We start from the raw sequence: 27887 nt of genomic DNA on the forward strand, positions 1-27887 counted from the left end.
AGAAAGCAGGAAATTATAAAAGTCTGTTATGTAATGTGTCTTCTGGATGGGAGAATTTATAGGAAAGTGTTTGAAAAGCCCTCAGTGCTCTCCAGTGTGAGGTGGCGTTATTATTATAATTGTTGCATTTGCTTTATTATTCTCACCTCAAGATTCTGGTTTCTGTCAAAGGTAAACATAGAAATAAATCAGTAGGTGGACTGGAAACCCAGAAGTCTGGGGTGCTGTTGAACCACCATGAATGGGGAAGGTGTCTTCTTGGAGCTTTTGCCTGACCAGTGAGTGTCCTGAAGATCAAGGGAACATTCAGCCCAGCTTCATGAAGGGGCAGCTGGAAGATGAAGGAAAAGACCCATCTGTGCTATAAACGGGAGGAGAGAGCCCATTCTCAAATCCAGGCCATGCGAGACTAGTTCAAACTGCAGGGAAAAGGCACAGGCCACCAAAACACAGAAAAATTCCAACCTGGCAAAGGGGTCAGAGAGAATCAGAAACACTCTTGCAAATACAGCAGAGAAGGAGGTGAGGCTAGCAAAAAAATAGGACAAGTAATAAGTGTGAAAGGGGATTGAAGCTAGTAATGACTCAAAAATGACTGAGCTGCCGAACCTATTTAAAAATCCTCTTAAAAACAGAAGCAGAGAAGAAAAAGAACATGGACAGGAGTGGCAAAGGGATGACCTTGAAGAATAATTAAGCCAAAACCAAGTGAGGGGCTATTTTGCAGCTCAGAACATAGAGAAATCAGTGTGGGATGGCAGGATTCCGAAGGCATTAAGGGAGCTTGTGCTCTCTAAGCTAATTAGTTCACACACTTACAGTTATTTTGAGGAAAAGTAATAGGGATCTAAGGATGCTAGGAAGAGAGGGGAATATAAAAGGTGGTTTCAATCTTAAACCAAGACAGAAGCCTTATGGAAATGCAGTTCAATATAGCTGATGTAAACATGCAATGGGGATGTGAAGGAGGGACACCGGCACCCAGAGGGTAATGGGATCGTTGGCAAGAACCATGATTGATTTTTGTTTTTCAAGAACAAAGCAGGCCCAACAATTGATTTTTTCTTGTGCACAGGAATTGGCCGAATTTTAAAGGATAGCATAAATCTTTGAACTTTACTTACACATTTGGCACCAGTGTTCACATCATTTATTTCAAAGCTGGGGTAGCTTGGCTGTATGGGCCCTTGTCACACGGATTAAGAGTGGCCAGAAGACCAAAGCAAAGGAGGAGACAGACAGCAGTTTATCCAGCTCATGGTTGGGTGGGGAGTAAATCCTTCAGGTTAACGAAGCCTTCAGGTGATTCTCAACTGGGGGATTCTGATGATTCCCTCAGAATGTGAAGCCCTGAACAATGAGATGAGAAAATTGTAAGATGAGGTTTGGCTGAGGGCAAAACTACTGTCTTAGGGGCTTCCCGGGTGGTGCAGTGGTTGAGAGTCCGCCTGCTGATGCAGGGGACACGGGTTCGTGCCCCGGTCTGGGAAGATCCCACATGCCGCGGAGCAGCTGGGCCCGTGAGCCATGGCCACTGGGCCTGCGCGTCCGGAGCCTGTGCTCCGCAACGGGAGTAGGCCACAACAGTGAGAGGCCCGCGTACTGCAAAAAAAAAAAAAACCCAAAAAACAAAAAACTACTGTCTTAGTAATGTAACGGGGCTTGAAAGGATCCTTGCTTTGGGTGGATGACTGGACTATATGAATGCTCATTTTCCTTATATATTGAGTATTTTATAATTCTAGAAATAATGGCTCTTGTAATTTTTGAGCAGTGAGAGGAAGCAGGCAGACAGACCAACCAGAGATTAAGTTGGAATCTCAAGGGAGTAGGAGTTATCCCAGGGTAATGAGAATGACAGACCCTTCGATGCCCTTCTTTTTTTCTACCCACACTCTGTTCTAAGATTGCATATGCTGTTTCTATTGCCCCAGCCATCTCTGAGCCTTGCACTTTTAATCCCACAACCTATAACTCACCTGATTCCTGAGTACCACCATTGTTATTCCTAACTTGAACCTGATTCTATTTTTGGTAGAGTCTGTACTATAAAAGTGCAGAGTAGGGCAAAATGTTAGGGATACAGAGGCCAAAAGGAATACATAATCTAGTACTTTATGACTTAATTCAGAAATCCTCATGGGCAAAGATACGTTAAGTCTGTGAGATTCTGAATGAGTAGAATGAAAAAGTAATCAACTTTGATAAAATGAAAGGCTGATAGATCGCAGAGAAAGAAGGTCCTATCTCATGATCCTCCTGCAAGACCCCCACCCTATATGACTCATCGCCTTGCAGCCTCCAGGGCAGGGTCTTTTCCACTTTATAGGTGAGAATATTGAAACACAAGTCAAAAGGAACATCCAGTTTTAGCTCCTACATGTGAAGATCCTGGAAGTCATCACTGTCATCCTTACAACAAGAAAAAGCTGAGCAAACTGAAAACCAATGACTTTTCTTGGACCATCAGAGAATGATGTTGTGGAGCAAACTATCACTTTGAAATCTGGAGAGACAGGTGAATACAGCAAAGTCACACTGAAATATGCTTCCCTGGAGAACAAAAGTAAAATAAAATTTTTTACATTTCTTACTCTTAATTCATCTAAAAGATAACTGTTGAAGTAGTATATGGCTTATGGATAAATGAAATGACTAATAGCAATGTCATAAGGGACAGGGAGGAGGAATTGGGAAAACTCTGTTATAAGGTACTTTCCATAAATGTGGAACAGTATACTGTTATTTGAAGGTGGGCCTAGATTAATTAAAAATGTATATTTCAAACTCTAGGGCAACCACTAAATTGTTTTTAAAAAGAAGAATAATTGATATGCCAAGAGAGGAGAGAAAATGGACTCATGTAATTAAAACCAGAGAAAGCACAAAAAGGTGGGGAAAAGAAACAAATAACAAGTGTAGTGAATAGAAACAGCTACAAATATAATAGACATTAATCCAACTATATCAATAATCACTTTAATGTAAATGGTCTAAATACACCAATTAAAAGGGAGAAATTCTCAGAGTGAATTAAAAAAACAAGAACCAACTATATTTTGTCTACAAGAAAAACACTTTAAAAGTAAGGGGATGGAGCTTCCCTGGTGGCGCAGTGGTTGAGAGTCGACCTGCTGATGCAGGGGACGTGGGTTCGTGCCCCGGTCCGGGAAGATCCCACATGCCGCGGAGCGGCTGGGCCCGTGAGCCATTGCCGCTGAGCCTGTGCGTACGGAGCCTGTGCTCCGCAACGGGAGAGGCCACAACAGTGAGAGGCCCGCGTACTGCAAAAAAAAAAAAAAAAAAGTAACGGGATGGTGAAAGATATACCATGCTAACGTTAATCAAAAGAAAGCTGGAGTAACTATGTTAATTTCAGACAAAGCAGACTTCAGGACAAGGAAAATTATTAGGAATAAAGAAGCCATATAATAATATTGGAGTTGTAATTATATAATAATGTAGAGATCAGTTCTCCAAGAAGACATGACAATCCTTAATGTGTATGTAACTAACAAAAGAGTACAAAATACATGAGGCAAAACTGACAGAACTGCAAGGAGAAATGGAAAAATCCATTACCATAGCTGCAGACTTTAATACCCCTCTTTCAGTCATTGATAGATAAGAGTAGTTTCAAAATCAGTAAGGATATACTTGATCTGAACAGCATTATCAGTCAATGATTTGTACAATATTCCATCCCATGACAACAGAATATACATTTTTTTCGAATTCACATGGAACATTCACCAAAATAGACAACATTCTGGACCTTAAAACACATCTTAACAAATTTAAAATAACAGAAATCATATTAAGTATGTCTCAGACCATAATAAAATTAAACTGGAACTCAATAACAAAAAGATAACTCGAAGATACTCAAATATTTGGAAATTAAACACATTTCTAAATAACACACAGATGAAAGAAAATGTTTCAAGAGAAATTAAAAATTATTTTGAACTAAATGAAAATAAAACATCAAAATTTGTGGAATTCAGTGAAAACAGTGCTTAGAAGGAAATTTATAGTGTTAAATGCATATGTTAGAAAAGAACAAATATCTTAAATCAATTATCTAGCTTCCACCTTAGGAAACTAGAGAAAGAAGTGTAACTTAAGCCTAAAGCAAGCCAAAAAATAATAAAAATTAGAGCAAATGTCAATGAAACTGAAAATAGGAAAATAATAGGGAAAGTCAATAAAACCAAAATCTCTTTCTTTGAAAATATCAATAAATTTGATAAACATCTAGTCAGGCTAACCAAGGGAAAAAGAGAGAAGACACAACATTTTCCAAAATCAGAAATAAAGGAGGAATATCACTACTGAGTCCACAGACATTAAAAGAATAATAAAGGAATACCATGTATGCTCACAAAATTGATAACTTAGATTAATGGATGAATTCCTTAAAAGACAAGAACTGCCAAACTCTCACAAGGATAAATAGGTTACATGAATAGCCCTATATCTATTAAAGAGATAAAGTCAGTAATTAATAACCTTTCAAAAAAAGAAAGCATCAGTCCCAGATAGTTCACTAGTAGATTATGCCATGTATTTAAAGAAGTGATACTACTTTTCAGCAGTCTCCTCCAGAAAAGTAGAAGCAGAAAGAATACTTCTTGATTCATTCTATGACTACAGCATTAAACTGATTAAAAAAAAAAAAAAAAAACCCAAAACAGATAAAGACGTTACAAGAAGGGAAGACTATATCAACATAGAAGCAAAAGTTTTCAACAAAATATTAGTTGATGGAGTCAAACGTTGTATAAAAAGAATTATACACCGCAGTCAAATAGGATTTATCCCAGGTTTGCAAAACTAGTTCAACATCGGAAAATCAATTAGCATAATCCACCACACTAACAGGTAAAAAAAAAAGTCATATGATAATATAAATTGGTACAGAGAAGGCATTTGACAAAATCCAGCACTAATTCATGATAAAAACTCTCAGTAAACTAGAATTAGAGGGGAATTTCCTCAATTTTGTAAAGAACACCTACAAAAACCCTGCAGTTGACCTAACACTTAATGGTGAGAAACTTACTCCCTAAGATCGGGAACAAGTCTAGGATGCCCTCTCTTACCACTTCTATTTACCATCATACTGGAGTCCCAGCTAATGCAAAAAGACAATAAAAGCAAATATAGTTATACAGATTGGGCAGGAAAAAATAAAACTGTCTTTGTTATTTGTAGACTTTTTAATGATGGCCATTCTGACTGATGTGAGATGACAACCTCGTTGTAGTTTTGATTCGCATTTCTCTAATAATTATCAATATTGAGCATCTTTTCATGTGCCTGTTGGTCATCTGTATATCTTCTTTGAAGAAATGTCTATTTAGGTCTTCTGCCCATTTTTTGATTGGATTGTTTGTTTTTTGATATTAAGCTGTATGAGCTATTTGTATACTTTGGAAATTAATTCCTTGTTGGTAACATTGTTTGCAAATATTTTCTCCTGGTCTATAGGTTGTCTTTTTATTTTGTTCATGGTTTCCTTTGCTGTGAAAAAGCGTTTAAGTTTAATTAGGTCCCATTTATTTATTTTTGTTTTTATTTCCATTACTCTAGGAGACAGATCCAAAAAAATAGTGCTGCAATTTATGTCAAAAAGTGTTCCGCCTATGTTTTCCTCTAGGAGTTTTATAGTCTTACATTTAGGTCTTTAATCCATTTTGAGTTTATTTTTGTATATGGTGTTAGAGAATGTTTTAATTTCATTCTTTTACATTTCATTCTTTTTCATTCTTTTCCAGTTTTCTCAGCACCACTTGTTGAAAAGACTGTCTTTTCTCCATTGTATATTCTTGCCTCCTTTGTCAGAGATTAATTGACCATAAGTGCATGGGTTTATTTCTGGGCTTTCTATCCCATTCCATTGATGTATATGTCTGTTTTTGTTCCAGTACCATACTGATTTTATTACTGTAGCTTTGTAGTATAGTCTGAAGTTGGGGAGCATGATTCCTCCAGCTCCATTCTTCTTTCTCATGTTTGTTTTTGCTATTCGGGTATTTGGGGTCTTTTGTGTTTCCATACAAATTAAAAAAATTTTTGTTCTAGTTCTGCTAAAAATGCCATTGGTAATTTGATATGGATTACATTGAATTTATAGATTGCCTTGGGTAGTGTAGTCATTTTAACAATATTAATTCTTCCCATCCAAGAACACGGTATATTTTTCCATCTGTGTCATCCTCAATTTCTTTCATTTTAACGATATTAATTCTTCCCATCCAAGAACATGGTATATTTTTCCATCTGTGTCATCCAGCAATTTCTTTCATCAGCATATTATAGTTTTTAGAGTACAGGTCTTTTGCTTCCTTAGGTAGGTTTATTCCTAGGTATTTTATTCTTTTTGATGAATGGTAAAGGGGATTGTTTCCTTAATTTCTCTTTCTGATATTTCGTTATTAGTGTATAGAAATGCTGGAGAGGGTGTGGAGAAAAAGGAACCCTCATACACTGTTGGTGGGAATGTAAATTGGTGCAGCCACTATGGAGAACAGTATGGAGGTTCCTTAAAAAGCTAAAAATAGTTACCATATTATCCTGCAATCCCACTCCTGGGCATATATCCAGAGAAAACTCTAATTCAAAAAGATACATGTACCCAAATGTTTATTGCAGCACTATTTACAATAGCCAAGACATGGAAGCAACCTAAATGTCCATCAACAGATGACTGGATAAAGAAGGTGTGGTATATATTGATATATACAATGGAATATTACTTAACCATAAAAAAGAATGAAATAATGCCATTTGAAGCAACATGGATAGACATAGAGATTATCATATTAAGTGAAGTAAGTCAGAGTAAGACAAATTTATGATATTACTTATATGTGGAATCTAAAAAAGAAGATAAAAATGAACTTATTTACAATACAGAAATAGACTCACAGTCATAGAAAGCAAACTTATGGTTACCAAAGGGGGTAGCAGGTGTGTGGGGGGAGATAAATTAGGAGCTTGGGATGAACATATACACACTACTATATATAAAATAGATAAATGACAAGAACCTACTGAATAGTACAGGGAACTATACTCAATGCCTTGTAATAACCTATAATGGAAAAAAAATCTGAAAAAGAATATGTTCATATATATATGATATATATATATCATATATATAAAAGTGAATCACTTTGCTGTACACTTGAAACTAATACAACACTGTAAATTAACTATACTTCCATTAAAAAAAAAAACCTGTACAACACAAAAAAAGAAAAGAATATCTTTGTTTACAGATGACATGATTGTCTAAAGTCCCAAAGAATTGAGAAACAAACACACAACTCTCCTGGAATTCATGAGTGAGTATAGCAAGGTCATTGGATACAAGCTTAATGTACAAAAGTCAAATGTTTTCCTATATACCAGTAATGAACAATTGAAATTTGAAATTAAAAAAATTACAATGGCACCAGAAACCAAAATGCTTAGGTATAAATCTGACAAGATATGTATTATAAGATGTATATGTGGAAAACTACAAAATTGATGAAAGAAATAGAAGAAAATCAATAAATGGAACAATTCTGTTTTCATGGATTGGAAACACAAGTCATGAGACATATTAAGGAGAGGGCTGAGACTAAAGCTTCTGTTTCAGATCCTCACACCAGAAAATAACTTTAATTTGTGGGACTAGATTTGATGTCTTCTTAACTAGAACAACTTTTAAAAATTAGCCAATTGATTAATTGTCTGATTTGGTTACCTTCACTTTTAGAAGGCAATGCATGCTTAGACTGAAAAATTTAAACACTGTAAAAGGTTATGAAAAGTAAGTTTTTCTCCATTCCAAGAAGTAATTACAGTTATCAATTTCTGGTATGATTTTCCAGAAATGTTCTAATCATCTACTATCTTTCAGAAGGTAAATCAGAGCTTGTAGCTCAAGATGTTAAGAATGTTGACTTTTCCATTTGTGAAATCTTCGTAAACCATATAAATATATGTAGAAACTTTTACTTTCTAGTTTGCATTGTTTTAATATTTTTTACAAGGAGTACTTACTAATTTCATTGTTAACTAATTCATAGTTAACTCATAGATACTAATTTTATAGGTAACATGTAAAATCTCTGGTTTCTACTGCCTTCTATTCTTTTTGGGCAAATAATTCAAGAATGAGGTCAGAGTTGGTGAGATTTTTCCTGTTCTTTCCAACTGTGTGTTGCATGTGCGTATGTATGTGGAGTTTGGAAAGGAGAAAATAGCCAGAGAAGATGGAAAGCAAGAGATAAGAAAAGACTTTTCCCTTCTTATGTGTCTCTAGGTCCTCCAGAATGTCTTAGGAGGGGCACAGGGATGTCCCAGATCATAGGACACTTCCTGTGGACAGTTTCTAATTCTGGAAACACATTAGAAGCAGCAGTCAGAGTCTTAAGGTGCAGCGGGTCCTTAAAACCTGTGGTTTAGAGGCATGAGCCTATGCAATTTTCTAGGGTCTGATTGTGGATAGGGAAGCTCTGCATCTTTAGAAAGATCTCTCTGCCTCCCTACTCAGAGTCTTGTAACTTCTTCATTCAGCAAAGTCAGTGTGAGATGAGAAGGGAAATGTACAGAGAGCACCCACCATTATGATCATCTTCAATACCTGGCCCTGATTAAAACGACTTCTGTCTTACTAGTTTTCTTGTTCTGCATTTCTTGCAAACCACTACAAACATATCACAGTTTAGACAGCAAATTGCCTGCCATTTTAATGAACTTAAAATATTAGTCCAATAAGGAGGAGTTTGATATTCAAGAGTGAACACTGTGATGACACTGGTACAGGGCAATTGCCTTGACCAATGTCATAGATGAGGACTTTATCCTGGGATTTCCATGTGTTTTGAGGTTGAAGCAAATAGGGTTCTGTTCTTTCAGTCGTACCACAGGCATTAGTGTGGGGCCTGTGCTGAGGTTAGGGCTAAAGCTAGGCCTGGGGCAGGGGTTTGGAGAAAGAGAGGAGGACATGAGGAATTGGAGAAGGGCTTCCTGCTGCCCTTGAAGAATTTAAGATCAAGGAGGGTAGGCAGAACATTTGAACAACGTTAACAGCATTATTTCAGCAGAAATCCAGTAATGCGTCAATATCAGGGAGTACCTTGAATGGTACAGGAGCCTGTGTGGGAGTAGACAGAAGCTAAGAGCATGTGGTTGGAAGATTTCACACTTGCACAGGGGTGTCTGGGAGCATCTTTCAGTTGTGATTGGCAGGCTGTCCTCAGTTCACTGTCTGGAGGCTCCATGTATAGCAAGGTCACGTTCCCAAATACTCTGATTTTGGAGTCCAGCCAGATGAGGCCACTATTGTTGCTCAGAATTTACTGGATGCCCTGTTTGAGGTCCTTTGGCTTAGTGACATTTCCCTGTAATGCGGCACTGCATGATTGTGCAGACATGTGCAGCCCACTGACATGAACCCCGGGGGAATCTGGTGGTTCTGGTATTTACCCTTTATAGGCTTGAAAAAGAGCGTGTCTCTCTTCCTGGAAAAAACTGGTTCTCATCTTTCCAGTACTCTTGTCTTGGTGAAGATAATATAATTGTTATTTTTAGTTCTCATCATTTCTCAGCGGAATAATTGTTGTGTTTTCGATACCCTGTGAAGAACACCTTGGATTGCTCTGAAAAAGAACTATCTGAGGCCAGTTGTCCATCAAATCTGCGGATGTGAGCAAGGGCAGCCTGGGTGTCAGATGCCTCCTGTCCCCCGATGAATCACCTGGGAGCCTTATTAGGAACTTTCCAATGACAGGCTCAACTATATTTACCTGATATCACTAGGTTCTTTTGACTTTAGCTTGCTCATCTCAGAAAGTAGGAGGGTGATGCTAGGTGCTGCCAGCTGTCTTTGTTTGTCTGCTCAAGGGAACTCTTAGCCGTGGAAGTGTTAATCCATTACTGATGCATTTGAATAGTGTAAAGTTCAGAGTGGAAGGGAGCTTAATGGTACCTAAATCATTCTGCAGCCGCAAGTCAGAAGCAGCTCCTTTTCTCCCCTAAAATTTTATATAAGGACCTACTATTTATCCTGTGCTTGCTTTGTGCCAGGCACAAGGATTTAGACCAAGCATTAGATGTCTCCTTTGATGCTTTCATTTAGCTCTCATGTTAAATGAGGCCCCATCTTACAGGTGAGAAAACTGAGGTGATGCTTTAAGAATGCTTTCTTAGTTAACTCAACCAACGTCCCATCACTAGACTGTGTCAGAACAGTGGAAACACCACGTTGACCTCCTTCTTGGAAGTCCTCATGCGGTGTGGATTCATCTCAAAGAGCTCAACTCAGGTTCATTAACCTCAAGGAAGATGTGCTAGGTGTGGGGGGCAGGCTGTTTAAATCACCATCGAAGATGTTTGAGGACTAGGGGAGAAGTTTTGACTCAATATTCACTTCTCTCCTTCCTTGAAAAGAACATACAGATTTCACCAAATTTACCCATCACCCACAACCCCTCCAAAACATTTGTTGTAGCCAGTTTCCATTCTTATCTGCTGGCCTAATTCATCTGTAAGCCCATGTTCAACCATTCTCTCTGTCTTTTTCAAATTGTTCACTTATCTGTCTCCAAACTGATTATCTTGTATTATTTAGCTGTTTTTGAAGGGATTATACTGGGAATTAAAGTTTCTCCTGCTCCATGACATCAATAAAGATAAACTATATTCACTACCAAATACAAGGAAGAGATAGCTTTGTTATTTCCTCACTAAGAGCTTCAGTTTTGCACTTATCTATAGTATGGGTGAGTCAAGTTCAGTCCCATGCTGAACCTTAGCTTTGATCTCTGGAAAATAGTGATAGTTATGACTCAGATGTGTCCAACACCTCAAAGCTGTTGTGAGGACAAAAGAAGTTAATAATGTGCTCCGAAGAGCTTGGAATATATACAAATGAAAGGTCATATTATGAGCAGTCATGGCCTTGACCTTTCTCTTGTGGACCCCTGCCTTCTGCCCTTGCCAAAATATGCCCTCTCCTACTCATACTTCAGTCTCAGATGTGTTGTCATGTCTCTCTGAAGAGTACCATTGCCACACTCTATGTATGCTTGGGCTGCCTTAACGAAGTACTACAGACTGTGTGGCTTAAACAAGGGAAGTTTATGTCCTCACAGTTCTGGAGGCTAGAAGTCTAAAACGAAGGTGTTGTCAGGGTTTGTTTCCTCTGAAAGGCTCACTTTTTGGCCTGTAGTGGCCATCTTCTCCTGTTTTCACATGGTCTTCCCTTTATGTGTGTTTGTGTCCTAATTTTTTCCTCCTGTAAGGACATCTGTTAACACTGTATTAGGGCCTAATCTAATGACCTCATTTAACCTTAATTCTCTCTTTAAATACCTTATCTCCCAGTACATTCACATTAGGAAGTACTGGGAATTCGAACTTCAAAGTATGACTTTTGGGGTGACAAAATTCAGCCCGTAACACCTCATTACTTTTTCCTCATTTCCATCCTTCCAAGAAGCCCTTTCTGTGTGTTTTCACAGCATCCTTTATTTTTTCCCTATCATGACACTTACCACTTGCTTGAATTTCTTATTTACTTGTTTATATTCCGCATTAGACTCTAATAAATCTGAGTAGATCTCTGCTTTGTTCTCCCTGTATCCCCAGTTCCTGGAGCAAATGGATTTCTAATTAATCCTTGAATATTTGTTGAATGATTGAGTTCTTGTTACCACCTCTAAGTATATGAAATTAGACCAAATATTTATTTCACATATATGATGTCTCAGATAATTTATATATCTTATTTCATGTAAAAGTCACAAGAACCCCATGAGGTAGATGCTACTATTAACATCCCTGTTTTATAGTTGAGGAATTTGAGGCACAAAAAGGTCAAGCAATTTACCTAAGGTCAAAGAGCAAGTCATACTGGTGAAGATGGAATTTGAACCCAGGAAGTATGACTTCAGAGCCCTCGTGGTTGAATACAATATTGAGATGTCTCTTGGTAGAACAACAGTGTGGTTTACAGTTATACCAGCTGCCGTCTTATCCAAGTTGAGCCCAAGTCTCCCCCTAATCCATGTCCTAAACTGAGGGGTTTTTTTAATGGTTGTCTTAAGAGTGGTAAAATGGAGGTAGAAGGAAGGGAGGGGAGTGATTAGCACATTTGGGTTACAGTATGGGGTTTGTGTTTGGAGCCAAGTTAGCTGGAAGACAGATAATGGAGCTCCTAAGGTGTGCAGTATAGATGAGAGAGGATTCACCACAATTTTCATCATCCATCTTACCTTAGAGATGAACAGCTTACAAGTCTTTACAGTCTTCAAAGCACTCTCCCTTTTATCATCTCATGTGATTTTCAAAACAGTCAACTAACATAAGCTGAAAAGATAATATTATCTGTGTTTTATTGGTAAGGAAACCGATTGAAGATGGCTAAGTACATTGCCCAACATTGCCAAACTAGTCATTGGAGGTCCCTAAGATTAAATTCTAAGCCTTTTGCCTTTCTCTCTCTTGGATTGAGTTTAATATGGGAAAGGAGTAAAGAGAGAGCTGAATTTCAGGGGGGAACACCTTCAATCTGGAGGGGAGAGGAGGGAGAGTGTCCTGAAAAGGAGACTGAATTCGATTGCTGGGAAACATTGAAGGAGATCCAAGAAGGTGCTGGAGGCAGAAGTCAAGGAATCAGGGAGTCTCAGAGTTGAACTCATCAAGAGAGATGACTTACATGAATGCTTGATACATGTGAATGCTCAGAAGTTGGTGATTGGGAGACCACTGAGCATGTTCTCGAGCATGTTCTCAGTGGTACAGTGTGGTCAGGTCTCAGGTGAACTCCTCTCTCTGAATGAAGTTTGTATTTTTTCTCTAGAATTTCTATTAGTTGAATAACACCAAATTGCTAGATATCTTTTCATTTGCTTTTGTTTGTTTGAGTTCCCTCTGCCTAAAGACATACAGCTTTGATCTTTCCTCAGGATGAGTCCTCTGGAGCAGGTTTGTTTGCAACACCAAAGTACACATTTACTCCTGCCTCTCCCCGACATACCCAAGGCCCCTTTGTTGTAAGACTATTATTTTAAAACCACTATCTCTGAGATTTGGCATCTTAATTTTCATCTGGACTTTCTTTCCTTCTATCCTTCTATGAGCTAGAATTAAAAATTAGATATATTTTAGAAATATGTCTAGAATAAGAAATAAGATGTTTTCTCCCTTGTACCTTGAGGATTCCTCAGCTTTCCTTCCTCCCTCTAATCTGTTTTCTGACTGCAAATTGTTGTGCTGTGGTGGCTGCTCTATGAGGTAGACTAACTTGTAATGAGGATGTGATGTGCTTAACTGGTGTTGCAAGTCGGCAATGAGGTCATTGAATACAAGACACTTGAACAAAATGTTATTTGTCTAACTTCTAAAGACTCTTATGGACTCTCTATTCTTCCTGCCAGAATTAACCCTCACCATTGGATTTTCTTATTTACCAGGATAAGAGCACGCTAGCTTGAAGAAGAAACATTATCCTGGTTAACTTCACAGATAACTTTTTGGGAGAGTCATGGGGTGAAAGACTGCTTGGCCCTGATGTTTCTCTGTACCTTAGCAGCATATCCTACTGTAGCCAGCAATGTAGAAATTTAATTTTCACACGAGACGTCATTCAATTTTTGGCAAAGTAGTTCAGTCCAGTATTGATGTACACAGAGCCTTGAGTATTCAACTGCCTCAACTGCTGCCTCAAATCTCTCCCTTGATGTGGAGACTTTGGGTACTGTCTCTCTTGTATCTAGATCATGAATTTGGCTTCAGATGGGCAGTGTTACCTTTCTCAAAACATAATTGACTCATTCCTGCCTCTGCAGCTTTGCTAATTGCTTTGTCCTTAAGTGCTGACCCCCATTTTTTTCCTGCCTGTGCAAATTCTACCTGCTTTTAAATTTGATTCAGGTCCTATCTCCTCTCAGAAGCCTTCCATGATATGAAAGTTAACAGTTCTCCTCTGTATTCTGACAGCTTCTGTTGTCTCTAGTCATAATCTAACATATATTACTAATTTGGTTTCTGCATGCTTAATCTTTCCCACTAGATTCTAAGCTCTCCAAGGCCAATGACTCTGCCCTTTTCAACTTTTGTATGACCAGCGTCTTTCTAGCACAGAGATTTGTTTATAGTAGGTGTGAAATAAATGTGTGATATTGGTTGATTTATGGTCATGCTCTCTAACACAAGACATATGGAGTTCATTGGCTTGGTGCTTGAGTGTCAACACCCCCACTACCACCCCTTTCTCCAAGTTATCCTCTTGGCCTGGCCCAGCTGAAACTGTGGAAAGTAGATAAATCACTCAGCTCCTAGGTCAGACAGCTCAGAGAGACATGTACACAGCAGGCCGTTGCCACTGTAATGATGCAGTGGCTGTGCTGTTTGCCAGTTCCTGGACAACAATAGATTGCCTTCCTTCTCTTAACTTTAATTCCATTTCTCATAAGCCTGAAATTGCACTTGCTGTTTTCCAGCTTTTTTCCCCCACCCTGCCCTAGTTCATGTCAGTGTTCCTTAACTAACATTTTTATGGCTTGAAAATCAATTCTGCACCAGATATAAAGACATACTCTGTCTTCAGCCTTTGTTCTCAGTACCAGCCTCAGCACCCTGCATTAGCTCAGTGCTGTGGCTTGAGACCCACTCGATGGTTTCTAGTCTCTGATTGTTTTTATTTGAACTCTGGTTAGATCTGGGTTGATGTTTATGAAATAGACCTTCTAATTCTCTCTTTTCATCAATTTATTCCCAGATAATGGAATCTTTGGAATTACAGAACTGAAAAGATATTGGTTTGAACAATTCTTGTTAATTGAAAGCCTCACTTATTCTATCCAGTTCAACTTGAAGATTTTGGAAAAGAGGAGAGATTTGTAGGCTAAAGCAGAGGGTTTGAAAAAGCCTTTGCTGATGTTCAATGGCCAGCCTCAGAGTAATATTCAAGATCCTTTACAATTCAGATTCAGATTACTTTGTTTTTGCTTTAGGCCAACTATGTGGGTCTTCAAATTCAGCACCATGGACAGGGGAGATTAGATCGGGGAATGGTTGGAGCAAACCTCAGCCTGGCGAAGTTTTGTAGGGCACCATAGGACCACTTTTCATTCTCAGGGATGGCCTTATTTAAAGGCACATGCATTGTGAGTTGAGAAACTCCATAAAGGACATCTCTGCTGCCCTAAACAATCACGTGAACTAAAATAGTCTGTAAAAAAGCACGTACTTTGGAATCAAAATATCAAAACTTGAATTCTAACATTTTTTTATATTTACTAAGTGTATGACTTTGGGCCTGGTGCCCTCTCTGAGGACCAGTTTCTTTATGTGTAGATTTGGGAATCTACTGTCCTTAGAAACTCCCGCTTTGTCATTGCTGCTAGCACAGCACTTGGTATCTTTCTGCAATCCCTTCACTGGCTTGTCTGCTACCAAATGCTGGTAGATCACAGTATAACCCAGTGTCTATACCTGGCACTCACCTGACACAGTCCAGCCTTGATGCGCCAGATACAACACAGACACTTCTGTCTCTACCAAAGACCATGCGGCAGCCTGAGGCACAGAGGCCTTTCTGGGCAAACTATATAGAGCTGGGCCTGGTGGCTCTTTTGTTTGCGTATACCAAATTTGAAATGGGCTATCATTAACCAAATGGGGAGCAGCTGTGCTTACTGAGAAAGTGTGCTTCCTCAGATTGGTAGACATGATAGAAATTCCACAGCTAGAATGTCTGGCTCAAGAGGCCTCAGGAATGTGTGAAACTGCCTTTGTCAATGTTCTAAAAGAACCTCTTTCTCTCTAACCTAATATCTCCTGGGCTGATCCAGTGATGAGTCCTTAAGTTTCTCAATTAGAAGATTATGCCTTTGGGATGAGTAGGATTTTCACTGTTAAAAGGCAAATTCCAAAAGCAATATCTCACATTAAGCAGTTCCCAGCAAGTGATACCTTCTTTAGTGTGAATTAAGGGCTGGCAACTTCCTTTAGAACTTAAACACAGAGCTGAAAAGGGACCAGATGAGGGAGAGAAAAGTCTAGAGTACAAGTCCCCTCACCCAGAGGCTACCAGGGATGAGGAGAAGTTCATGGATGGAAGGTAGAGCTGCCAAAGACCACGTATGCACACTTCAAAGTTGGGTCCAAAGTTGCCACTGACTGAAACCAGATTAATTTTTATTTGTTTTTGCAATATGTTCAAACTTATGATTAGATAGACATCTCCTCCACCTTTTCTCTTTGTTTCTCTCTTCCCCAAAACTCTCCATTTTTTACCTTTTCTTCTTCTTATCTCCATTCTCAGTGGCCCATGATCCAAGTTGCCACCAGTATCTCACAGTGCACATTACCCACACACTTCTAGGAACCCCAGAATGACTTGTGGAGACATGATTTCTGCAGTGGTGTTGTGGGGCACTCCATGGACCCTCTCTGTTCAAAGTCTCTGGAAACTGTCTTCAGGGCATACAGCAAATGAAATATTTATTCAAGACAGTTTATTAAATCTCAGTAAGAACAGTAACATCGTGTGGCATCTGTGCCACAATTTACTCCTCCCTTCCCCTCTCCCAGCTCACAGTGATGGACATCCACTCCAGGCAAATGCAACCAGGAGCACAGGGCTCCATCTTCACCCAGACCCCAGATGAGGGCTGTGGTGTCTCCTAGAGAGGGGCAGGCAACCAGCACTTCTCATCCCGCCCCCACTCCCATCCTGTGTTGCAGAGGCTCTATTCCTGGCAAGAGTGACTGAGAAGTATAGGGCTTTCTTCCTCTACCCAGTTTGCACTTGTAGGGTGGAAAATCTACTTCACACATGGAAGGCCAGAGATAGAGCACCCTAGTCACCTCACCCTAGCTTGGCTTTAAGGCAAAGGCTCCATTCCAGGAAATGCAAGCTGCAAAGACTGGAGGCTGCTACCCCAGCCCAGGTGACAGTAATGAAGGTCATGGAGCAGGGATGTGACTCTGAGAGAAGTAGGCCACTGTCCCTGACCCCAGCTGTGGAGCAGTGGTGCAGATTTGTTGCTCAAGAGGAGAGGCAGGCCATAAGAATAAAGAGCTCTGAAGCTCTCCCCAAGAGAACTAACTTTGTTTGTACAATGGTGTGAGGAAGTTCAAACCTAGGAGTGTTCTTAAAAACAATGGAGATTTTAGTGACAAGCAATTAAGAGGAAACTCGTAGTTCCATGTGACTAACAAGCTAAACCTTAGACCATATAGCAACTTACCAGAGAGAATTATGGAAAGAGACAGTTAAGAAGAACCCTCTTGGGGTTAACACAAACCTCCAAGACTGGCCTCAAAGATTACCGCTGCAAAGGGACCCACATTTAATCGTAGCAGACTGTGGAGCAATTTATGCCCCAGAGCATTGTCAAAATAATAGAATAATCAGCGAGCAATTAGTGGAGGCTAATAGCTGGGCATGATATCAATGGAGGCAGACAACAGAGATCAGCAAAAGAGACAAAAAATCACTAATAAAATCACTGCCATCCCGGAGTGACAGTATGCATGCCCAAGGCTGAACCCTCTGAGCAGTAATACCAGAGGCTGCTTTCTTAGGGAGAAATAAATGACTAAAATACTTCAGCCAACTCACCAAACAAATAGCAAACAACAACAAGCCCCAGAGAAAGGGATCAACATACAGGGGTGCATTATTTAAAATGTCCAGTTTTCAATAATTATAAGACATGCAAAGAAATAGAAGAAGGTGACCTAGATGGAAAAAAGCAGGCCACAGAAACTGCCTGTCAAGGACCCAAATGTCAGATTTAGCAGACAAAGACTTTAAAGCAACTAGAGGCATACCTCAGAGATATTGCAGGTTTGGTTCCAGACCACTGCAATAAAGCATATATCACCTCAAAGTGATTCACACAAACTTTTTGGTTTCCCAATGCATATAAAAGTTATGTTTACACTACACTACAGTCTGTTAAGTATGCAATAGCATTATGTCCAAAAAGCATACATATCTTAATTGAAAAATACTTTATTGCTAAAAAATGCCAAAACAATTACCATAGTAACAAAGATCACTAATCAAAGATCACAGATCAGATCACTATAACAAATATAACAATGATTTTAAAGTTATTAATATTAATAATGAAAATAATAATGAAAAAGAAATATTGTGAGAATTACCAGAATGTGACACAGAGACATGAAGTGAGCAAATGCTGTCAAGAAATGGTGCTGATAGACTTGCTTGATGCAGAGTTGACACAAACCTTCCATTTGTAAAAAATGCAGTATCTGCAAAGTGTAATAAAAAGAAGTGCAATGAAATGAGGCCTGCCAGTATTATAAATATACTCAAGGAACTATAGGAAACTACAGTCAGAGAAGTAAAGGGTGGAAAGGAGGTGCAATGACTGTGTCTCATAAAATAGAGAAAAATAATGAAGAGTTAGAAGTGATATAGATAAAAAAGAACCTAATGGAAATGAAGAAGGTGAAAAGTACAATAACTGAAATTAAAATTTTACTAGAGGGGCTTAACTGTAGATTTGAGGTGGTAGATGAAAGAATCAGTGAACTTAAAAATATATCATTTAGGGCTTCCCTGGTGGTGCAGTGGTTCAGAGTCCGCCTGCCGATGCAGGGGACATGGGTTCGTGCCCCGGTCTGGGAGGATCCCATATGCCGCGGAGCGGCCGGGCCCGTGAGCCATGGCCGCTGAGCCTGCACGTCCGGAGCCTGTGCTCCGCAAAGGGAGAGGCCACAACAGTGAGAGGCCCACGTACCGGAAAAAAAAAAAAAAAAGTGTATCATTTAGAGACTATGCAATCTGAATGACAAAGAAAAAAATGAAGAAAAATGAACAGACTCAGAGAAATATGGGACACATATGTGTAATGAAAGTACTAGAAGGAGAGGAGAAAAAAGAGCAAAAAATATATTTGAAGAAATCATGGCTGAAAACTTTCTAAATTTGATGAAAACCATTAACCTACACAACCAAGAAGCTCAACAAATTCCAAATATGATGACCACAAAGGAATTTACACCCAGGCATATCACAGTAAAAAAGCTGAAAGAAAAAAAATCTTGAAAGCAACAAGAGAAGGTGACTCATAATATATAAGGAGACCTCAATAATATTGTGAACTAATTTTTCGTTGGAAACAATAGAGGCCAGAAAGCAGTGGGATATTCAAAGTGCTGGATAAACAACAACAACAAAACCCAAACTTGTCAAACCAAGAATCTTATATCCAGCGCAACAGTCTTTTGAAAATGAAGGTAAAATAAAAACATTCGCATATAAACAAAATCTGAGAGAGTTTGTTGCTAGCAAATCTGCAAGAAATACTAAAAGAAGTTCTTAGGTTAAAAACAAATGACTCCAAGCAGTAATTTGAAACCACATTAAAAAAAAGAAAGACTAAAGATAATTATGTTATTATAAAAGATAGCATAAAAGCATATTTTTTTCTTTTTTATTCTCTTTCCTGGTTTTAAAAGGAGTTTATTGAACAGTATGTATATAATTCTGTTGTTTGGGACTTTAACAAAGAGAGGTGATATTTTTTGACAACATAAGTACAAGGAGATAGGTCAGAGAAAAACTGTATTGGAACAAAGAAATGACACTAGTTGGTAACATGAATTTACAGGAACAAAGAACCAGAAATGGCAAATAAGGTTAACATAACGAATTCTATAAATAAATATTTGTTCTTCTCTATTCTCTAAACTTCTTTAAAAGACATAAAATTATATAAAGTCATACTATGACAATGTATTTTGGGGTTGTAGCTTATCTACATGTGATATGTATACCAATAACAGCACAACAGGAGAGGAAAAGGTACAGGTTTATATAGGAGTAACACTGCTATGTCTCACTGTAATTAAATTGGTGTAAATCTGAAATAGATTTATTTTCTGATAAATTTATATGTATATGGTAAGCCCTAGAGCTTTCACTAAGAAAATATCTTCTAAAAATGATGAAAGAATTATTAAAGGGATTAAAATGTTACTTTGGAAAATGTTTGCTTTATGCAAAAGGAAGCAGTAAAGGAAGAATAAAGGAACAAAAAAGATGTGAGACATATAGACAACAAAAAGTAAAATGGCAACCTTAAATTCAAATATAATAATAATAGCATTAAATGTGAATAGATTAAACAATCTGACCAAAATACAAAGATTTTCAGACTGGATTAAAAAAATTGTGATCCAGCTATAGGCTGTCTATAGGAGATACATTTGAAATTCAAACATACAAATAGAATAAAAGTAGAGAATGGACAAAGATATATCACACAAATCATGTATAGAAAACCAGGAGTGGCTCTCACTAATATCAGACAAAATAAAAGGCGAAAAATATGTTAATAGAGATAAAGAGGGACATTTTATAAACATAAAAGTATCAGTTTATCACGACGATATAACAATTAACATATATATACCTAACAAACAGAGCCCACGAATGCATAAAGCACAGACTGTCAGAAATGCAGGGAGAAATAGACAACCCAAAACTAATAGTTGGAAATCTTAATACTCTACTTTCAATAATGGATAGAACATCTAGGCAGAAGATTAACAAGGAAATAGAAGACTTGAACAACACTGTAAACCAAATTGACCTAACAGACATCTATAGAAAAAAGAAGAGCCAGATTACACTCTTCTCAAGTGCACATGGATGTGGTAGGCCATGAAAAAAGCTTTGATAAATATAGGAGAATTAGAATCATACAAAGTATACTCTCTGATCATAGTAGAATGAAATTACAGATCAATAACAAAAAAATGAAAATTCACAAACATATGGATATTAAACAACTCACTCCTAAATGATCAGTGGATCAAAGAAGAAACTGAAGAAAACTTAGAAAATACACTGAGATGAATGAAAATAAAGGCACACATACCAAAACTTACAGGAGTGCTTAGAGAAAAATCTATAGTTTTGAATGCCTATATGAATAAAAAAATGAAGAAAGATCTTAAACCAATAACGTCATCTTTCATCTTAAGACACTGAAAAAAACAGCACAATAAATCTAAAGCCAACAGAAGGAAGAAAACAAAGATATGAGCAGAAATTAATGAAATAGGGACTTACCTGGTGGTGCAATGGTTAGGAATCTGCCTGCCAATGCAGGAGACACTGGTACGAGCCCTCGTCCAGGAAGATCCCACATGCTGTGGTGCAGCTAAGTCCGTGCACCACAACTACTGAGCCTACGCTTTAGAGCCTGAGTGCCACAACTACTGCAGCCTGTGTGCCTAGAGGCCGTGCTCCACAACAACAGAAGCCACCACAATGAGAAGCCCGTGCACCGCAACAAAGACTAGCCCCCGCTCGCCACAGCTAGAGAAGGCCTGCCTGCAGCAACGAAGACCCCACGCAGCCAAAAATAAATTAAATAAATAAATTAAAAATAAAAGAAATTAATGAAATATAGAAAATGATAGAGAATATAAACAAAAGCAAAAGTTGTTTCTTTGAAAATACCAACAAAATTGACAAATCTTTAGCTAAACTGACCAAGACAATAAAGAAATAAATGACTTAAATTACTAAAATCACTATAGTCCACAGATTTATGGAGGTTCTGGTCAATGAAGTAGCACACAAAAGACACACAAACACAAAGACACACACCCGCTTTGATTAAAAGGGAAGATACAAAACTGTTACTGTCTTCTTATAAAAACCATCAGAATCAACAAACCACTAGGACCAGTAAGAGAGTGTGGTTATGAAACAAGATGACATAAAAATATATAGAGTCTTTCTATATCAGAAGTAACAAAATTGAAGACATAATAGAGTATAAAATACCATTCATGATATCAATAAAACACTGCAGGATATATAAGGATTAATCTAATGAAGAATGTATAAAACACAAATGGAAAAAATTCTATTAAAGGACATTTAAGAAGACTTTTTTTTTTTTTTTTTTTTTTTTTTTTGCGGTACGTGGGCCTCTCACTGCTGCGGCCTCTTCCTGTTGCGGAGCACAGGCTCCGGGCACGCAGGCTCAGCGGCCATGGCTCACGGGGCCAGCCACTCCGCGGCATGTGGGATCTTCCCGGACCGGGGCACGAACCCGCGTCCCCTGCATCGGCAGGCAGACTCTCAACCACTGCGCCACCAGGGAAGCCAAAGAAGACGTTTAAAAAGGAAAAAAACATACTGTGTTTATGAGTGGGGCACTCATGAAGGTAATTCACCTCAAATTAATCTAGGAATATGTCATGTGGCGCTCTCCCCAGACAGCTCGGGGAAGGGCTGATGCTCGCAGACCTGGCCTCATTCCTGTGAGCGCTACACCAGGTCAGGGAGAAGGATGGTAGAAAGAGAAAAGTTGGGAAAGAGGCCAAGGCAGATACCTCGCTGATCTCTCAGTGTGTACGTGGCCCAGAGGAATGTACTGAGCACCAGGAACAGTGACAGTGAGTGACAGTGATCATCAGAAGGGAGAGGTGGAGGCCACCCCAAGTTCTGGACCCACAGCTCTGTCAGTGATTCGTGTCTGACTTCTGGTGACTTCTTGAATGATGCTGAATGATGCAGGATCTCCTTGTACACAGTGAGGATACTAATCCCTTCCCCACCCTCCTCACAGAGTGCTTGTAAGGATCTAATAACATGATGGAAGTACTCCTTGAAAAATGTAAGAACACTGTGTGACATTTGAGGTGACATTCCAGCTGTCTTGCTAGGACACACAAAATGACACTTAGATCCTGATCATCAGAAATGTCCAGATTTCCCATCTCTTGTGTCACTCCTCCGTACCACAGTGGAAGGCCTTGGTGAGGCTGCGGCTAAGTTGGAATCAGTGCCCAATTTAATAATTTAGTAACTCAGGGACCTACACCTACAAGGCACTGCCTCTGATTCGCCTATCTGAGTACAGCAGGTGTGGCTGCCAGCAGTCTGTTCTCTGTTAAAGCCCGTTCCATTAGGTGGGAGAAATATGCAGAAAACTTGCCTTTGCAGCTGCCTGGATGCTTAGTTAGAAGAAGGTGAACATGAAAGGACTCATCCCCACCAGGAACTTAGGATCCTAACTTTGAGGAGGTACCTCCAGCCAGTAGCATTGAGAAGGGGGAAGTCCTGTGTATGATTAAACCTGAACACACTTTAGACAGTTTTCAGAAACAAGTAGGACCTCTCTTGGGATCAGATGAAATCACTACGATAAAAAAATTTCTTAGTAATCTTACCTTACATCTTACCTTAGAGCAGAGGAGAAGAAAGAAGAGGGTGGAGTCTGATGTATCTATCTGATTGTCTTATTTTCATTTGTTAACTAAATATTTATTGAATGCCTACTATTTTTAAAGTCCTTAAAATGCTTTAAGTTTTTGAATCTCAGCTGCCGTAGCATTAAAAAATCAGGGGAGGGCTTCCCTGGTGGCGCAGTGGTTGAGAGTCTGCCTGCCGATGCAGGGGACACGGGTTCGTGCCCCGGTCCGGGAAGATCCCACATGCCGCGGAACAACTAGGCCTGTGAGCCATGGCCGCTGAGCCTGCGCGTCCGGAGCCTGTGCTCCGCAACGGGAGAGGCCACAACAGTGAGAGGCCTGCGTACGGCAAAAAAAAAAAAAAAAAAAAATCAGGGGAAAAAATTCCAACCTCCTTCTCCCTTAGGAGTAGGAGGTGATCTCAAGTTATGTCTCAGATGCACTAGTTGGCTCTTTCTTGTAGTGATGCCAGCCTCACTTTCTTTAGTAAGTGTAGGAAGGGTCACCTAGTATATTGCTTACATGTCCCCATCCCCACAGACCAGCAGACTAGAGTGGCTTCGTATTGTCTGAAGGGGATGAATACTTTTGCCTGCTTCAAAGGAAGCTGGTTTAGTGCACAGTGAGAGAACCGTGGGGATACTCACAATGGTTGCTGCAGCTTAGCCTGGGAAGAGTGATCGGGCTCCTTCAGCGGGAGCGAAGGGCTTCCTCTGGCATGGAGGTCGCCAAAGCGTATTCAAGATTCTCAATAGCATGTAACTACTTCCTGGATAGTAACCCAGAGTTACTGGGAGGGTGATTATTTCCTATTCACTGACATCCAGGCCTGTGTTCTAAAGATCTGGCAGTTAGTGAGAATCTAAGACAAAAGTTGTTGCTAAATTAGAGTGGTTGAATCTTGGGGACTAGATCCCCAAGGAGGTAGACCCACTTGGACCGCGATTGTCCAGTCATGTTTCTTCCTGTTTATCCGAGCCTGTCATTGTGCCAGGTAGATGTTAAATATGGTGAAAAAATATGTTTGGAAGAAATATCGGGAAGCTGTTTCCTGACCGGGAGATCAGGGTGTGTGAATGGTCCACCAAATAGCAGCCCAGGCTCTGCTTGTGGACGGGAGGTTTGCCTTCCTGGGTACAAGGACACCCCATTTTTCCAGCAACTATATCCTACCTGATTCCAGCTCCATCTTCTGTCCTGGCTTCTCCATTTGATACTTTGATCAATTAACCAGGTGGTTGGCAACATGAAAGCAGGAAGGAGGAGGAGAGATCCGCCAGGGGAATTGAGTACTTTATCCCTGGATGGGTACCGCTTCTTTCGTTCTTTCAAAAATACTCCATCTCTACCCTTGTTTGCTTCTGGGTTTGGAGCACACAGGGCACCAGGCTGGCAATGTCCCCCATTGCACACTTCTTTAGAAAGCCAATTCTCACGCTCAGTGAGACAAGGGGAGGGAGGGGTAAGGCATGAGGTCTGTTTCACGTAGCTGCTCCTGGGCTGTGCGTAGCTCACCGTGCTCAGGGTACCATCAGGGGATGGGGTGTCCTGTGGCTGGGCAGAGGGGTTGTCGGAGCTGGTCTTGATAATAATTGGGTAGAAACTGTAGTCAGGGTCTCCCCAGGCAATGTGGATTGTAAGCATACGCATGTACTCATTTCTATGACTAAAATCCCAATTAATGTGTATAGAAACCAGTTTTTAAAATGTCATCTTTGTTGGAATGGGGTGGTCTAGATAGAAGGTGACATTTTCATGGCTGGAAAGTGCTAGAGTGAGAAGGGAAAGGTATCAAGACAGTGTAGACGTGGGGTAGGGATCTGATGGGATCCAGCAGTTAGCTAGGTTTAGAGAGAAAAATGCTGAGCGAGGCAGCAGGGGCTTTTCTGTGATTTAACAGAACTGGGTTTGCTGCACTAGCCCGTCTGAAAAGGCTCCTTCCTCTAAGGCGCAGGTTTATAATTTGGGTATATTGTAAGCTGGTAAACAGAAGTACTGAGACACAGCCCCAGGGTCCAAGCAGTGGTTGATACATGGGTATGGGTCAATGGAGAAGAAGATTCTTATGTTTTTCCAGTCAACTGGAACATTTTCCAAAGGGGATCTGAGCCACCAATACGACTGTGATCTCCTCTTCTCTCCTTTTCTGTCTTTGCCTGAGCACAAAGGGGCAGGACAGGCAGGTGAAAGGAAATGGGGGAAATGGTAGGGTCCTTCCCTTTTCTGACTTGTCCTATGAGGAAGACAATCTGCTCGTGGCTAAGGTGGAAGAAGGCTGTGAACAAGATGCCAAAAAAGTCTTTTTTAAAAGAAAATTTATTTATTTATTTTTGGCTGCGTTGGGTCTTCATTGCTGTGCGTGGGCTTCGCATTGCGATGGCTTCTCTTGTTGCAGGGCATGGGCTCTAGAGCGCAGGCTCAGTAGTTGTGGCTCATGGGCTTAGTTGCTCCGCGGCATGTGGGATCATCCCGGACCAGGGCTCGAACCCATGTCCCCTTCATTGGCAGGCAGATTCTTAACCACTGCGCCACCAGGGAAGCCACAAAAAAGGCTTTTGATGTCACCCCAGCATGCAGTTTGGGAGCTGTTGTCTTAGAGAGACTGTTTTTGAAATAAAGATTTAGGATAAATTAAGAGGAAGTCCTCTGATGAACCCTAGAAGTAAAAACCAGGTTAAGGAATAAATAATAAACAATCTGAGTTAGAGAGGTACCAAATGCATCTTGAAATTTTATTTACTTAAAATGTGGCTTTTTAGGACTCTTTCCTTCAGCGTTTCAGGTTTCAACCATGCTATCCAAAAAAAATGGAGTTTATTATGGAAAATTGTGAGCATGAAAGGCAGACAGGGCTTCCCTGGTGGCGCAGTGGTTGAGAGTCCGCCTGCTGCTGCAGGGAACACGGGTTCGTGCCCTGGTCCGGGAAGATCCCACATGCCGTGGGGCTGCTGGGCCCATGAGCCATGGCCGCTGAGCCCGCGAGTCCGGAGCCTGTGCTCCGCAATGGGAGAGGCCGCAGTAGTGAGAGGCCCTCGTACCGCAAAAAAAAAAAAGGCAGACAGACTCTTTTAGGGAACCCCCATGTACTCATCACCTGGTCCCTGTGGTGGGTCACTCAAGCCGAGACTGCCCCATCCACACACTAGGCTCACCAACCCCCTCCCAGATTATTCTGAAGGAAATCTTGTAAATCACATCATTTCCTCTATATAAATATCTCAGTGTATTTCTCTAAAAGAGAAATCATTGCACCTTTAATAACCAAGATAGACCTTTTGCTCATCCATCCAGGCCTGGGGGGAGATGAGCTGTGTGACTGGTGAGGTCAGAATTAGGTGATGTTGGCTCCCCTTGAGGGATCCAGAACCCTCCAGCCTCTTGAGTTCTTGACCTAGAAACTTAAGCTTGGAATGGAATGGAAAATGACGGCATATGTAAGAGCCCCTTTGCTGTGAGAGCCCTTCCCCAGTGAGTGCAGGATGGTGCTTTGAGTTAGCCGTGTTCCCAGCCAGGCTGTATTAACTGGGCCATTTAGCTCCAAGCAGACTTAAGTTACTAACTGCAGAGGAGGGAAAGAAATTAGGAGGTTTAGTATTGTCAAGGGAAATGAGATGGGTTTTCATTTAAGACACACTTTTATTGTCTGCATAGGGCAAGGGGGGCACAATTAGCCCTGGAACACAATGCAATCAGCACTGACGAGCAGGTGTGCTTCCCTGTTCCAGAAACCAAAGGTCCTGGCTGGACCTTTGTTTTGAGGCTGGAGGGTATCCTGAATGGGATGGTTAAGTTTATGTGTCAACTTGATTCGCTTAAGGGATGCCCAGCTGGCTGGTAAAACATTGTTTCTGGGTTTGTTTGTGAGAATGTTTCTGAAAGAGATTAGCATTAGATTCTATAGACTGAGTAAAGAAGATGCACACTCACTCGTCATCAATCCAATCTACTGGGGATCCAGATAGAACGAACAGGCAAACAGAGGGCGAATTCTCTCCCGCCGTTTTTTTTGAGTTGGGACTTGTATCTTCTCCCACCCTCAGACATTGGAGCTCCCGGTTCTCAGGCCTTTGGCCTTGGACTTATTATAACACTGGCTTTCCTGATTTTCCATCTTGCAGAAGACAGATTATGGGGCTTCTCAGCCTCTGTAACCACCTGATCCAATTCTTATAGTAAGTCTCCACTGCTATCTCTCTCTCTCTCTATCCTATTGGTTCTGTTTCTCTGGAGAATCTTGACCAATACATTGAGTCCTTGTTCCCTGCCTTCCCTCTTACTTGGTCCTTGGGTCCAAGGTCAGCAGTAAGGAGGGAAGAGGCTGATTGTGCCAATCTCCAGGCTTCTCTTCCTAAGATAGGGTGGGCTATGTTAACAAGAGCTTGTTCATGGTCTTTTTTTCTAGTGTGTACTCACAACAAACCTCTGTGTGAACTGTTTTCATTCCTACTTCACAGTAAGGGTGCTAGTGAAGCGGGAGGCTAGGAGAGCAAGGGGTCGCAGGGTTGGAGGTATAATCTAAGGACAAGCCATTGAAGCTGCTGCCCCTTGTAGGTTTCCTGATTTCAAAAGTGTCTTTCTGTCTGATTTTTGAGTTCTAACTATGAACCGCCCTCTGATGGGGCCAT

At 40.2% G+C, this 27887-nt stretch overlaps 1 long non-coding RNA gene across 3 annotated transcripts in view; it reads left to right on the forward strand.

Annotated features, from left to right (window-relative positions):
* The window catches only part of LOC137205420 (uncharacterized), a 429493-nt gene that overhangs the window by 258142 nt on the left and 143464 nt on the right, over positions 1–27887 (forward strand). The gene's annotated exons all lie outside the window — the stretch shown is intronic.

Source organism: Pseudorca crassidens, chromosome 14, assembly GCF_039906515.1.
Source record: "Pseudorca crassidens isolate mPseCra1 chromosome 14, mPseCra1.hap1, whole genome shotgun sequence".
Taxonomy (NCBI): Eukaryota; Metazoa; Chordata; class Mammalia; order Artiodactyla; family Delphinidae; genus Pseudorca; species Pseudorca crassidens.